The sequence below is a fragment of the Schistocerca gregaria genome, chromosome 2 (assembly GCF_023897955.1).
Source record: "Schistocerca gregaria isolate iqSchGreg1 chromosome 2, iqSchGreg1.2, whole genome shotgun sequence".
In the NCBI taxonomy this organism is placed as follows: domain Eukaryota; kingdom Metazoa; phylum Arthropoda; class Insecta; order Orthoptera; family Acrididae; genus Schistocerca; species Schistocerca gregaria.
This window is the reverse complement of record NC_064921.1, coordinates 489,265,311-489,280,329: the sequence shown is the minus strand read 5'-3', so window position 1 is coordinate 489,280,329 and position 15,019 is coordinate 489,265,311.

Genomic DNA, 15,019 nt, shown 5'->3' with positions numbered 1-15,019 from the left:
TCAAACTCAGGTCATGCAGGCTAAGCAAAGATTTCGTGACTGACGGAAACTAACAGTTATTACTGATTAGGCATACAGAAAATGATATACCTCGATTTTAGACAGTATCAGTTAGCAAGTACCAACTTTAAATTCCACAACGCGAACATTTTTAACGGACGCAAATTCCTACCCAGCACCCTGTCGACGAACTACGAGAGATGTTAAATATTGCTTCTTAACAAGTAACTTATTTGAAATGCCGTGAGGTAAAGCTTTGTGTTGGACAGGGATTCGAACCCAGAACCTAATAAGATAGATATCGAAGCACAATCAATTGTGACGTATCGGATTTTCTCGGCAATAGCTAGATGTTTTAACTGAAATGACGAGGCGAAACATTAATTTTTTTCCTTCCCAGGACTCCAACCCGGCACCTATCGCTGTTATATTCTAGAGAAAACAAACGTTAAATATGGGTTTGTTGCACCATAAGCGACATGTGAGCTTGTTTCAACTAGAAATAATATGACGAAGTGTTCAGTGCTGACTGGGAATAGAGCTCCACACATATCGTTGTTGACTACACACAAACAGACGTCAGCTACCGAATTTTTCTCCTCCAGCGGCTCGGAATTACATCTTGAACTTACAGTGATCTCGCAAATAGTTCTGTGTCTCACTGGGAGTCAAAAACGTCAAATATCTTTAGTGTTGATAACGAATGAAAATACATTAAAAATCGAAATTATTATCCACCAGCAGATAGGTGTTCTCATGCTAGAGCTTGATAATACTTAATGAAATCTTTAGTTCTGGCCCAGGATTCGAACCCATTCACGCGCAATATGTGGAGATGTTGAGGAATCTGCAGTTTTGAACAAACAACAAACTGTAACCGAGCTGTATTGTCACGAAGGGATCAAATTCCGCGCTAAGAGCGGTCTGAGTTGCATTCCCAGTTCAGAACCAATTTTATCGACATAGAGAAGCTCAGATAAAAGATGGAATAAGTGTCCTGTGAGCCTACATAGCGTTTGCTTCGTCACTAGAAATGAATAACTAGTGTAAGAAAGGTTACTGGTGATAGAGTTTCTACATGTCGCCACTCCAGACTTTATTGTGGCTCAACCTAACGTCTACTTGGTAGAGAAGGAATATCAATTTAATGTGAATTTCAGACCACAATGCCATTATATCTTCTTCACTTGTTGTAGCCAGAAGAGAATGGAACCTGTGTCTCCCTATCTAAAATCATTGACCGAAGTTGGAATCTAACCCAGACCATAGATATATGAACCTGTCATCAGCCCAACAGACCACCAAATCCTCTTCTCAGGCGCTCATTTTTCTATCGTAACGCCGTTGTACCACACTGGCTGAGAATTCTGAGACACAGGCTCCCTGTATCAATTTGCAGCATGTTCAGTTAATTCATTTACTTGGTTGACCGAATCTCCATGAAATAGCTGCCTCGGCTACCCAGTACATGCATTCATCTTTATTTTGTAATCACCAAAATAAAATCACATAACTGCCACCAACACAGAACTGCCAACAGTGTAGGATGCAGAAATTAAAATATGAAGTGTTCCTTTCCACTTGAGCTACTCTATTACGCTATCGGTTTGTTGAAAACGTCGTGCACTGAAACAGAAAAGGTATAACTGTTTGTCTCTCATAAGTATTGACCTGGCGATATGCGTTATCCCACGGCGCTGTGGAATGCAGAAGTTCTGGAGGAATTGTTATTGACTTCTGGAGCGGTTATAGCTACGTGTCAGCTAGTGACGTAATGGTAAGTATCGCTCACGGTAGATAAGATGTCGCGAGTTGGAGTACATTCACTGCTATATTTTTTAAAACGCAATTCTGCTTTCTGCTAAAATTATCAATCTAATGGAACTTGTAATATAATTTCCTTCACTTCCAACCCAAAATAGTCGTATGTGGAAAAAGGGCTAACTTCTACGACATTTTGTTCATTTCAGGTTTAATAGACAGACAGACAGTAGATGCATCTCGAAACTTTTGTATTATGTATGGGTAGAGCGCATCGTGCCCAAATACGTCGGAAAAGTATTTTCTACGTTAGCTGTCGTCTGTTAGTGGCATTTTATTCTTCTTCAAACCTTGTTTGACAGCTTTAACTCAGAACAAGTTTTCTACATGCATGTAATCAATAAACTGCATGTGCGTTTTCAGACTGTTATAGATGACATCAGAGAATTCGCATACATCGTTGACGATTAATTTCTCTCTCATGTTTACTATTGCTTTAACAACATTAAAGGAAACCTTACGAAACTTGTGAACTGTATTTAAAAAATGAAATAAAACTACCCACGATAATCTTTCGACGAAAGTCTGTTTTAATAAAACTGAGTACTTGTACACAAGCGTGCCTCTATCGTCACGAATTGGTAAACTACTACTCACTTGGATTTTGATTGGGTCTGTGTTTGATTAGTATGCTGTGTCATACTCAAGAGGTATGCAAATGTGGCATTTCATAAATAAAGTTATGTATTCCTAGAAACCCAAAATTTGCTTGTCAGCAGCGGAAAGAAGCGTTACCTGTTGTGCTGCATTGTAAGTTTTTCACCATTGCACTATGAGCCGAAAGTATTTTCTTGCGATTTCCTTATCGATGTTTGATCTGACTGCTTGTAGCTCTTTCACAGAAGGGATAAAAACGCGACACTCAGTGAGACTAGAACTGCGAACCATATCAGACGCCTTTTCACAGGTCAGTACGTTCCCACAGAGCTGGCGAAGAAGTATGTGTCTTAGCAACCTCTTACGAGACGAATAGTGCCTAGAACTCGTAAACCGCTACTTTAAGGACGAGATTAGTTGCAACTTCCAGGTGCAAAGACTTTCCTGGGCTGAAAGCCGTAAATTTACAATCTTTTGTTACACTTCAGCGATAATAACTCAGATTATTCAAGGGAAATGACAGGAAAAATCAAATGAACTTTGAGGCTTAATTCCGTGCACACCAGGAAGTAACTTGTCGATCACAGAGTTGCAAAACATACATTGCCTTGTTGTCAAATCTCAGTTACGATACCAGCAGGAAGAAGACGAACCGATGTGACCTTACAGCGGGCTGGGAAGTGACCATAGCTGGTGTCTCCAAGTCGCGTCTGCAATGGCCTGGAATACATAATGCATCTGATTCGCATTTCTGTAACTAGGTTTAGAGACTAATAATACTCAGAACTGACTGAAAACTAAGCATCATAAATCAGTAACTGTCATAGTTGTTTTTATATTTCTTTCGTAAGTGTACTCAAAACTAAGAAATTCATTCACAGACGTTTCCATGCCTCGCTGATAGTCGAGCACAACAAACAAATTAAAATAAAAGAAGAATGTGTGTGTGTGTGTGTGTGTGTGTGTGTGTGTGTGTGTGTGTGTGTGTGTGTGTGTGTGTATGTGTGGCAGAGAGAGAGAGAGAGAGAGAGAGAGAGAGAGAGTTAAAAATCAAAATGAGTGAGAGAGAGAGAGAGAGAGAGAGAGAGAGAGAGAGTAAAAAATTGTAAAGAAATTGAATCATTGTAAGTAAAGAAATCTTTCATTAAAATATCACGTTCCACATCATTATGAAACGTCATATTCATGATCTATGAAACAACAATTAATCTAATGTAATCTAATCTAATCATATCATATTGATGACTAGCTATGAAGGGTCATGAATTACCGAAGTTTTTGCCAATACCAGTAACCAAATCTAAAACTGAAAATAAAAGACGACAATTTTTGTAATAAACCGGGACTTCTATCAAGAACCCTTTCGTCCCTGTTAACTAACCACGAAAGATGTCTGGTATGCCTCTATTCTGAAGTAACAAAGTGTGCATGCATTTAAAGATGAAGTGCATGATGTGAAGTTCTGTGACGGAGATACGAACCCAACACGTAATCGGATTGTTAACTAAGTAAAATCAAATGTTACCTTTCAGTTTTTCTTACCAGCTGCTAGGTGCTTGACTCTAAAATAAGGATACAAAATTTTGTGCCCAAGCGACAATCGAACTGCTCACCTACCGTGCATCCAGGAATATAGCATAAGTATCAGTTACTTACTCACCAACAATAAGAGGTATGCGTGTTTGTCCAGAAATAACGACTCCTATTGCGATTGTTAGCAACACATGAACAACATTAAAAATGCAGGTTAATTTTCACTAACAGGCCGGTGTGCACGTGATAGGACATGAAATGAAATTATGAATAATTTTGTACTGGATCAGGATCCGGACCCATATACTTATCTTTGGAGGATACCTAGAGAAGACTACAGGCTTGAGGAAAGGAACAAAATGATTGAACTATACTGTTCCGAGAGATTCAGATCCTCAAAAGAGGAGATACGAATTCGAATCACAGTCCAGCACCAAATTTTTCAACGTCTCTAGTTCAATCAAGTACAAGTAAAGTAAGAGCCCTGTTCCTTTAAATGGCTATCAGTTCATCAAGTAAAATAAAATTTTCTAATGTAAGTATGTTTACTGGCGACTGTATTTCTGTTTACGATTACTTCCGCTATGTCATTTCCCAACGTAGAACGGCACTGCCCAGTGGGTAATGAAGGAACGTGATGTTTATTGCGGATTCTGGATTATAACGTCTTTCTCTTGATGCTACAGGGGATAAAGTAAATCTGTTTATGCCTCTTAAAAGTAAATGCCTGAACCCATGCATTGCACCTGTGATAGTTCGTTCCGCCAGACCATTGTGGCCACATTTCCCAGCCCCAGGAGTGTGTTGTAACAGGTGATGTGCTTAGCTTACAAAATTAGTCACGGTGAAAAAACACGAGACTATTAAATGGTTAAGTAGAAGCAAGCTTCTGAAGCGGAGATTATGCTATTCTCATGTCAGCAGGATGTAAAGACTCTTCTAGACATCACAGGCTCGATGTGAAGCCATTTTGAAATTTTCACAAATTCAGCAAATTTCTTAGTTCGAAAAAATCCCCTGGGAAGTGTGAAGTAACCAAATAATTCGATTATTACCGTCATTATTACTGTCATTTTCTTCATACTGCTGCTGGAACGCTGTACTTGAAGATCATTCGATGCCTTTTGGTCATTATAGAAGTAGTTTCCCAAGAACAGGTTCTTTCCCTGTCTACGAAATCCTTTTCATGTTAATATCAAACATCAGTAATAACTAGTAGATTACATTAAAACTAAAGTAATTGATGAAGACGTTACTTGATAACAAAAACACGCTATCTTTCTTCATTTACTTGAGCCTAGAAATGGCTATCGAGTATTGCCAAACCAAATAACAAGAGATCTTACTGTCTTCCGATATACGTCGCTGTCAGTTCTTCCATATGATTTGGTCGACATGACCTGTTTCAAGTTGTGTATGACAGACAATGTTTTAGAAAATCAATTGTTTTCCTTTGCAATAAACAGAAAGATTTTCATTCTAAGCTATCCTAGTACAAAGTTTTCGCAATATTAGTTCAAATTTAATATTCGGTTCTATAATGTAAGAAAGTATTTCACAGCTGCAAAACTCGCAGCCGACTCATTCACCTTACACATAGTCGCTGACCATAAATTCTAGTTCAGAGTGACATCAGATTAAGTAACCTAACGTAGCGAAGACTGTTTGCCAGTGCTCTTTCTCACCGGAAAATACACAGTTCACTCATTGGGCTCCATAAGTACACTGTAACAGTTATGTCTGTGTGAATGCAATGCTTACGGATTAGAATTTAGTGGTGCTCTCTCTTCCACTTCTGTATACAATATGCCTGACCTAAACGGGCCTTTTATCATTACAGGCCCTGGGCGGTGGAACATCATACTGACAACAGTAATGTGCTTATACTGACAACCTGACTGTTTGTTTAACCATGATTTGTAATAATTTAAATAAAACAACATGACCTTCCAGTGGGAGACATTTCGTTCCCCTTTTCCTTCTGTGAACTTTGTCAGTAAGCTTTTTGTCATTGAATCACATTTTTCTACAACTGTTTGGTATCAGTGATCTCAGTTTACTTATTCTTCTCCGAAAACCAGTGTTGTCAAACACTGATTTCAGTTTCTTCCCCTAAGTCCTCTGTTGTTTTTGCTTGTCTTATGTGAACATATAAATATCGATAATTCGTAAGAATGATCTTCGCTATGGGCTTTGAATCTTCTGATGAAACTCCTTCTGAGACACATTTCACTAATCCTTCAAGGATAAGTACATTTTCCATAACGAACGCCCAATATCCGTACTTCTCATGTTCATTAAGTTCCGTCACATTATTCAGGTAATTCCTCGCCATATTTGTCGACTCGAACAATTCTTCTATGTGAACAGCAGCACACACTGGACTTTGAAGCACGACATGTGGGTCTTTAAACAGCGATTCCTGATACTTTTAACGATCGGTTATTTAGGTACCTGGGCCCATAACCTGTTGATGTTCCGTGGATATTGATAACATAATAAACATGTACATAGAGGTTGATTTATTATGATATTACACACGATCAATATGGACAAACCAGGACTGAACAGCATGTAGAAAAAAGATGTAAAAAAATGTCAATGATAATACCACATAGCCCACTTCGTAATGTGTATGGTAACAGATTGATGGCTTTACTGTTTAATGCTCGCTAAGAACGCTGTGTGGTTTGCATTAGATTGCCACTTGTCCTACTTTCTTTAATGTCCTCCACAAAATAGAAGTAAATATTTTAAAGCAAATCCCTCCTTTTCTGATACGTTTAAATGAAGGTCCTGGGTTGTATAAAACCTACGATCCAAAATGTTTATGCCTATGAAATCGACATTCTGGAAATTATTACGTATTTGCCTAAAACTGGTGCATATGACATTAATTTCACGGTTCTCACATGACCAAATCGGTATATCTGGACGTTACAGGAATTCACAAAGAGTAAGAGTTAAATCATTTAAACATTTCCTTAGTATTGTACTTGCCTTGTAAGTCTCATTTCTATAAAAGTCATTAGATACTCCAAGCAGTACAAGAAAAAAATCCTTATTAGTCAAAGTAGTTACTTCACTTTTGCTCCATTGTTCTGCGTCACACGTATTGGCGCAAGTCGGCAGTATTTGTGACATGACATCATGTTCTCAAATGCTGCCAGCCGCAGTGTTCGTACGCTTGCTTTGTAGCTGCTCTATGAACTTGTATTCAGTGTTCTTGGGTATACTGAACGTACGTACACACACACACACACACACACACACACACACACACACACGCACGCACACACACTCACAGTACCTCCTGCCCACCACATCACGTTGTCGACCCATTGTCACGTTCACTTGTGCTGGCGCAGCGGCATATTATAGTTACGTTATGATTTAACACGCTTGTACTATTTCAAATCTCCGCTGCAAAAAAAATTAAAAAATTAAAATGGTCTCTGGGAAGTGCCGGTACCCGTTCCGGCCGAAATTAAGCCCTTGGCTACAGAAGATTTACCTCCATGTTCGCTACCATTTTGCCTCCTGTTGCATGTGAACTGTTTCTTACCATTACAGTGACATAATTATGTAGAAGTTTATTAAATTTACAGTATTTATTAAAAATTATGTGCAGAATCATCTGATGAAGAATGAGTTGGATGTTCTGGTATATAACATGAAGGCCTCCACGAAATGTGTAACTGCAAATGGGAAATGCCTTAATGGTTTCTCCAACCAGCCACCACACCAAGTGTCAACTTTGTTTGTTCATTTAGTAAATGTGGTCTTCTTTCTTTTTAGCAACTTTTTTCAATTCTCCCACATCTACAAATTATATTGGTTAGCTACAGTCTTTTGCAACATTAATATAAGTCGTATTAATCCCATATGTGTTTTGCTTTATTTTAAAGTACTATTATCTTGAGTTGTTTCTGGTAAAATATCCTTTTTTCTCTGACAATGTTGTTTTCCATGGTCTGTAATAGTTAACCTGCTGTACTTATTACTATAAAGAGCTTTTATTATTTTCATTACTCATGTTTTTTTGTTACTTATTTCATTCTTCTTTGTTTTCCATATGTATGTGTTACATATTACAAAGGAGGTGGATTAATGAAGCTCCCTTATAAGCCACCTTATGTGATTTCTAAGCTTGCCTTCCATTAAATGCAGCACATGCTGAGTTAGTTTGTCTCTCAGTGTCACATTATCAATGAAGCACACCAATACAGAAATGCATCATCACAAATGAATCCTTCTGAACCATTGCAATCAGACTATATACATGCTAGCATGCAACAAAGAAGAATCAAATAAATTACACATTATTATCCCATTTATGATCCTGTTTTCTTGATTCCTTTTCCTGGGTACTGTGACCACATCTAGTAGACTACACAAATGGAGAAGCAAGACACAAAATATCACCCTGAAAACGAATATTTATCATCTACACCAGATACTAATGCACATCTGGTTGGAGCTAAGCATATACAACATGGGGGTCCTCTTGCAATAGTTCTATCCATTTTTCTTCTTGTAGGTCTGTTAGCTCATCTTCAGTTGCTAAGAATTTTTCATTCCTCTTCATTCACACTGTGGCTTTGATGACCTTGCAGGTCCTTTATCCATGGTCACTCCTCACAATATCACACTAGAAGCAGAAACAAGGAAATTATTAAGTTAGAATACCATCAATTATGCAAATGATAAATCAATATTCACCTAAAAATGAACATATTTTTGAAATATATATATATATATATATATATATATATATATATATATATATATATATACTCCTGGAAATTGAAATAAGAACACCGTGAATTCATTGTCCCAGGAAGGGGAAACTTTATTGACACATTCCTGGGGTCAGATACATCACATGACCACACATAGACACATAGACACAGGCAACAGAGCATGCACAATGTCGGCACTAGTACAGTGTATATCCACCTTTCGCAGCAATGCAGGCTGCTATTCTCCCATGGAGACGATCGTAAAGATGCTGGATGTAGTCCTATGGAACGGCTTGCCATGCCATTTCCACCTGGCGCCTCAGTTGTACCAGCGTTCGTGGTGGACGTGCAGACCGCGTGAGACGACGCTTCATCCAGTCCCACACATGCTCAATGGGGGACAGATCCGGAGATCTTGCTGGCCAGGGTAGTTGACTTACACCTTATAGAGCACGTTGGGTGGCACGGGATACATGCGGATGTGCCTTGTCCTGTTGAAACAGCAAGTTCCCTTGCCGGTCTAGGAATGGTAGAACGTTGGGTTCGATGATGGTTTGGATGTACCGTGCACTATTCAGGGTTCCCTCGACGATCACCTGAGGTGTACGGCCAGTGTGGGAGATAACTCCCCACACCATGATGCCGGGTGTTGGCCCTGTGTGCCTCGGTCGTATGCAGTCCTGATTGTGGCGCTCACCTGCACGGCGCCAAACACGCATACGACCATCATTGGCACCAAGGCAGAAGCGACTCTCATCGCTGAAGACGACACGTCTCCATTCGTCCCTCCATTCAGGCCTGTCGCGACACCACTGGAGGCGGGCTGCACGATGTTGGGGCGTGAGAGGAAGACGGCCTAACGGTGTGCGGGACCGTCGCCCAGTTTCATGGAGACGGTTGCGAATGGTCCTCGCCGATACCCCAGGAGCAACAGTGTCCCTAATTTGCTGGGAAGTGGCGGTGCGTAGGATCCTACGGTCTTGGCGTGCATCCGTGCGTCGCTGCGGTCCGGTCCCAGGTCGACGGGCATGTGCACCTTCCGCCGACCACTGGCGACAACATCGATGTACTGTGGAGACCTCACGCCCCACCTGTTGAGCAATTCGGCGGTACGTCCACCCGGCCTCCCACATGCCCACTATACGCCCTCGCTCAAAGTCCATCAACTGCACATACTGTTCACGTCCACGCTGTCGCGGCATGCTACCAGTGTTAAAGACTGCGATGGAGCTCCGTATGCCACGGCAAACTGGCTGACTCTGACGGCGGCAGTGCACAAATGCTGCGCAGCTAGCGCCATTCGACGGCCAACACCGCGGTTCCTGGTGTGTCCGCTGTGCCGTGCGTGTGATCATTGCTTGTACAGCCCTCTCGCAGTGTCCGGAGCAAGTATGGTGGGTCTGACACACCGATGTCAATGTGTTATTTAGAGCCACACTTCACATATTTACGACCAATATCTCTGGCCAGAGTGGAGTAGTTGTCAGGTGGCATGAAGTATGCCTGCTTGTGTGAATGTGTGTACATTCTTATTTCTTTGCTGATGAAGACTTTGGCTGAAAACTTAGTGTGCAACAGTCTTTTTGTTGTGAATGTCTGCAACTCTGTGAGTCATATTTACATTGATAAGCAGTCTATTTCTATCATAACTGTTACCTCTGCTGCTTGTGTGTGCAGGTACTTTAATTCTGCATTCCATATGCAGGTATTCAAAAACTTGCTTCAGTGCTACCTGCAGTCTTTAGATAAAACTAAATATTTCTGTGAACAGGAGATTTTGAAACAATATCTGGACTCCTCAACTTCCATGACATTTCGAAGCATTTTCAGTCTTTAAAAGGTTTTCCCACAACTGTGAAAAATCATTCCTGATAGGAGTAGTTTGTCATAAACTGGATGTTGAATGAACCAGGTAAAAGCAATGCAATAAGGTGTAGTAAGTGCTCTATGAAAATCTCAAAATAAATTTTGTATCACCAGTGATTCCTCTGAACTCAAGAAGCAATTATTTGTGCACTTGGCTGAACTTCAAACAACATGACAAACATTTTTGTTCTGTCTCTGCATTGAAACCAAGCACCTATAGTCATTATCGCTAAGCAATTGTTTTGGGCCTCACCAGGACTCAATAGCTATGATATCTGTCATTCATGACTATGCACAAAAAGTCACAGAATACTGAAATTTTCACCATTATCTGTTATTAAATGTAAACTTGATAATTTTTGTGCTATGAATGGAATGTTGTCATGTTATTTAACTATGAAAAACGTTTAATACAAATTCATGTAACAAAAGTTTGTACATGTTTAAAATGAAGTGCATTAATGTAAAGTTTTGTGACAGGGACTTCAATCCAGCATGTAATCAGATTTTTAACTAACTAAAGTCAGATGTTAAATACAGCCTCAGATCTATGATATTTCTGAACTGGTGCCAAAACTTGATAGTGGCACCCACCCTTAAGCGTTTGAGGCTTGATGTAAAAAATTTAGAAAAAACTCGATTTTTCAAAACTCATTTATTTTGTAGCTCACATCTTTCTGAGGAGTTTGATATATAAAACATATATGTTCAAGGAAATGTAATACATGTTATTCGGTCCTAAGTGTGGCAAATTGCATTGTCACGCCTCTTCCCACAGCGTTTTTGTATTGTAGGTCACTATATTTCGCTCTGTGGAATTCAAACGAGTATATTTTGTAATAGAAACCATCAAACCTATACTCAGGAGGCTGGGAATTAAAATATATTATGGTGCCTGTCCTGCTCCCAGTTGGCCAGACTGGGATCCTATCCTCCTTGAAAAGAAAAAAAGAAAGCTCGCATTTGGGTGAGATTACTAATGCCACACGGACTAGGAACTCTTCAGAAAATTTGTACTCGTAATTGCCTATTAGCTAATAACTTTCTCTTTTCTGTGAGAAAATTAAATATAGAAAAGAAACAGTAAATACAAGAAACAAGCAAGGCAGTACACATTTCTTTAATCTTTAAGTCCTGGCATGTTTTCCTCTCTAAGCTTGCTACAGTTTTAAATTGCGTGCTTTACTTTCTTCGAAAGAATCTATTATCTCATCAAAGTTCGTCAAACTTTTTCTACATGAAAAATCGAAATGTCGTTTTCTGATACTGAAAAAAGCTGTTAATACGAATAGTACCCAAACATGGTGTGATTTCTCGAAATGATTACGTCTATTACGAAATAGGCCTTTCTAATGTTGCAGCCATTGTAACTGACGCCAAATAAGAGAGACTGTTTTGGTACAAGTGGTCATTTTGGTGTACTTACTTTACATAAGTAACAAGACAGAATATAATTCATGATATACCAATAAGAAATGACTATTGGGCCTACTACAAGCAAAACGTTTTATTTTAGGAAATAGTTTCACTTTTCAGTCATGTGTTCGAGATTTTTAAGCATGAGATCGAAAAGAAGTAGTAGTGCAAAAATTTTGTATATAAATTTGGAATCGTCATATTCTTCCACATAACTTACGTGATCTCGCTGTTTCTTCTCCTTCCTCATTCCAACAAACAATCTTGTCATCACTAATTCTGTAACTATTCCTGCCATTGTCAAAACTTATTCTCTTGTTAACTTTGCTAAGCTTTCCAGGATCACAGATTCAGTTATCACGCGTTTTTTCTCCGTTTAAGCATTATTATGTGCCCGTACAACGCGTTTTCGGCGCTATTCCGAGAATAGAACTTAAATCAGCTGCTGACTGGGGACTGTACAACTGACAGGGTAGCGATCTAGCGAAAATTTTGTCAAAATTTCATTTTCTTTGATACACCGTTGACATGTTATTATTCCTGTTAGTCGTTTATTTCCGCTCTGGTAGTCTGAATCTATGGCTTTCGCTAATAATTATGACAAAGCTGACAATTTGCACATCCAATCAACCACATAGACAAACATGGATTGGCGTTCACGTGTTTGGGTTTATTCGGCTCTGCTCATATAGGCCTGTCCCCTTTTGTCTGTGGTATAGTTCGGTGGTAAAGTTTTTTTATTTCCAGATGCGACAGGGGTTCACTAGACAGAGACATCACTACACTACACACACATTCAAAAGTAACCTAATGATTAATTCAGAAATCAACTTAGATTGTGTTCAAAACTGTTCAAAAACCAACTGGGATGCATTTCGAAATCATATGTATAATGGACAGACTAACATGTGCTGGGTGCTAGGTGCTTTGTGAAAAAGGATTTTTTTCTTCAAGAACATGAATTTGGCACCCCCCTGAAATTGCTGGCTGGGTCAGATACCCCAGTTTGTTCCCACCCCCTCTCCCCACAGATCAGGGCCCAGTTATATATCAAATTTTTTCATCAATACCGAGATGTTTGAACTTGAAAAGAGGATATGATTTTTTTGTGACTTGGAATGGAACCTGGCACCTACGGTCGATGTACTTCTGAGGTGAAGGAACTGTCCTCTATCTTGAATCACTCTTTGTTTCGTCCCAACTTGTCAGTAGGTTCCTACCTTGCGAAATGTCACAGCTCAAGGAATTCTTGCACTTTATGAAGATAGATACTGTCGCAGCATCATTTACCATGCCCTATAATAAATGAATTACTTTCTCATCAGTAGTCAGATGCGTGCATCTTTGACTAGAAATAATGGCATCTATTGCTATTTTTGACAACATATGAAAAGACATTCAAAATGAAAATTATTTATCACTAGTAGTTCAGTGTGCATATGCTAGAACTTGAAATGAAACCATGAATATTTTTGTGTCAAGCCAGGATATAAACTCACATGTGTGCCTTTTGTAGAGACCTAGAGGAGTCTGTAGTCTTGGGAAAAACTATGAAATGATCGATCTGTATCATTCGGTATGGGTCAGATACAACGAAAGAGGAGATCCCAATTCGAATTCCAGTCCAGCACTAAATTTTGCAGCGTAATAAGTTCAAATAAAATAAGAGGACTGGGATCTTAACTGATCATTGCCTCATTACGTAAACGAAATTTTCTACTGTAGGAAGCTCAGTGGCTACACAGTTTTTGCTTGCCACGATTTCTGCCTCTGCTATGGACAAATCTAAATTGGGTCTGCTCCACTTGCTAGTGAAAGGATGTGATGTTTATAACGTGGATACTGAACTACAATTCCACTTGATATTCTTCAGTTGGCTAAAGGAAATCTGTTTGTGTGTGTTTAAAATACCTGTCAGAAGTAGGAATCGAACGCATACCTAGAATCAATCCATCAGACCACTTAAGCCAAAATTTGTTACATTTGTGATTGTCTTGTAACTTATGTTTTACTTAGATTATTAATTAGGCATGGTGAAAAAAATTCAATTCCCAGTCAACTGGTTAATAAGGAGCAGCCTTATGACACGGGAATTCGGCTGGTGTAATGTCAGTGCATATAAAGGCACTTTTAGCCATGATAAGCTAGACTCTAAGCGATTTTGAAAGTTTCACTAATTAAAGAAATTTCTCACATTGAGAGATGCTATTGCATAATATGGAGTTTTCAGATAATCCGATTATTACTGCCATTGTCACTGTAAACTTATCCATTCTGCTGCTGCTACGTGAATGCTAGAAGGAAGCATGTAACGCTTCTTTATCATTTTTAGAAGCAGCTCCCCAAAAACAAGTATTGGTAAGTATGGTATTTAGTTCACAGAAAACTGTTGCCGCATTCTGTAGCAGCTGGATCATAAGAAGTGGTTCCGTTGTTCTTTCCTTGTCTGAGGAATGCTTCTCAAGTTAATATTGGACACCTCCAGTTATTTTTAGATTACATTGAAACTAAATTGACTGATGAAGACGTTGCTTCATGGCAGAAATTGCGTTGGATTTCTTCATATACTTGCATTTAGCAAAAATGTTCGTAAAACTTGCAGTAAATGCCACCCTCAAAACCAGAGGATGTTAATGTCTCACGATCATTCACTCCAGATGACTTGGTCGACGTCATCTATCTCCAGTAGTACAAGGAAGAAAATATGGCAGACAATCAACTGCTTTCATTCTTATTGCAAAGTAGGATCTTTAGAGACAAAATACATTTACACGTTACTGTAGGCAATAATCACTAGGAACTAATTTATTAAATCTTTTTTCAAAGTGTTAAAATCTGAATGAATTTAACGTCTGAGGTGAAGGAACTGTCCTCCATTTTGAATCACTCTTTGTTTCGTCCTAACTTGTCAGTAGGTTCCTACCTGCGAAGTGTCACAGCTCAAGGATTTTGATAAAATTCGCATTCTTGCACTTAATGTAGATAGATACCGTTGCAGCATCATTTCCCATGACCTATAATACAGCAAATCTATGTTTCACCTC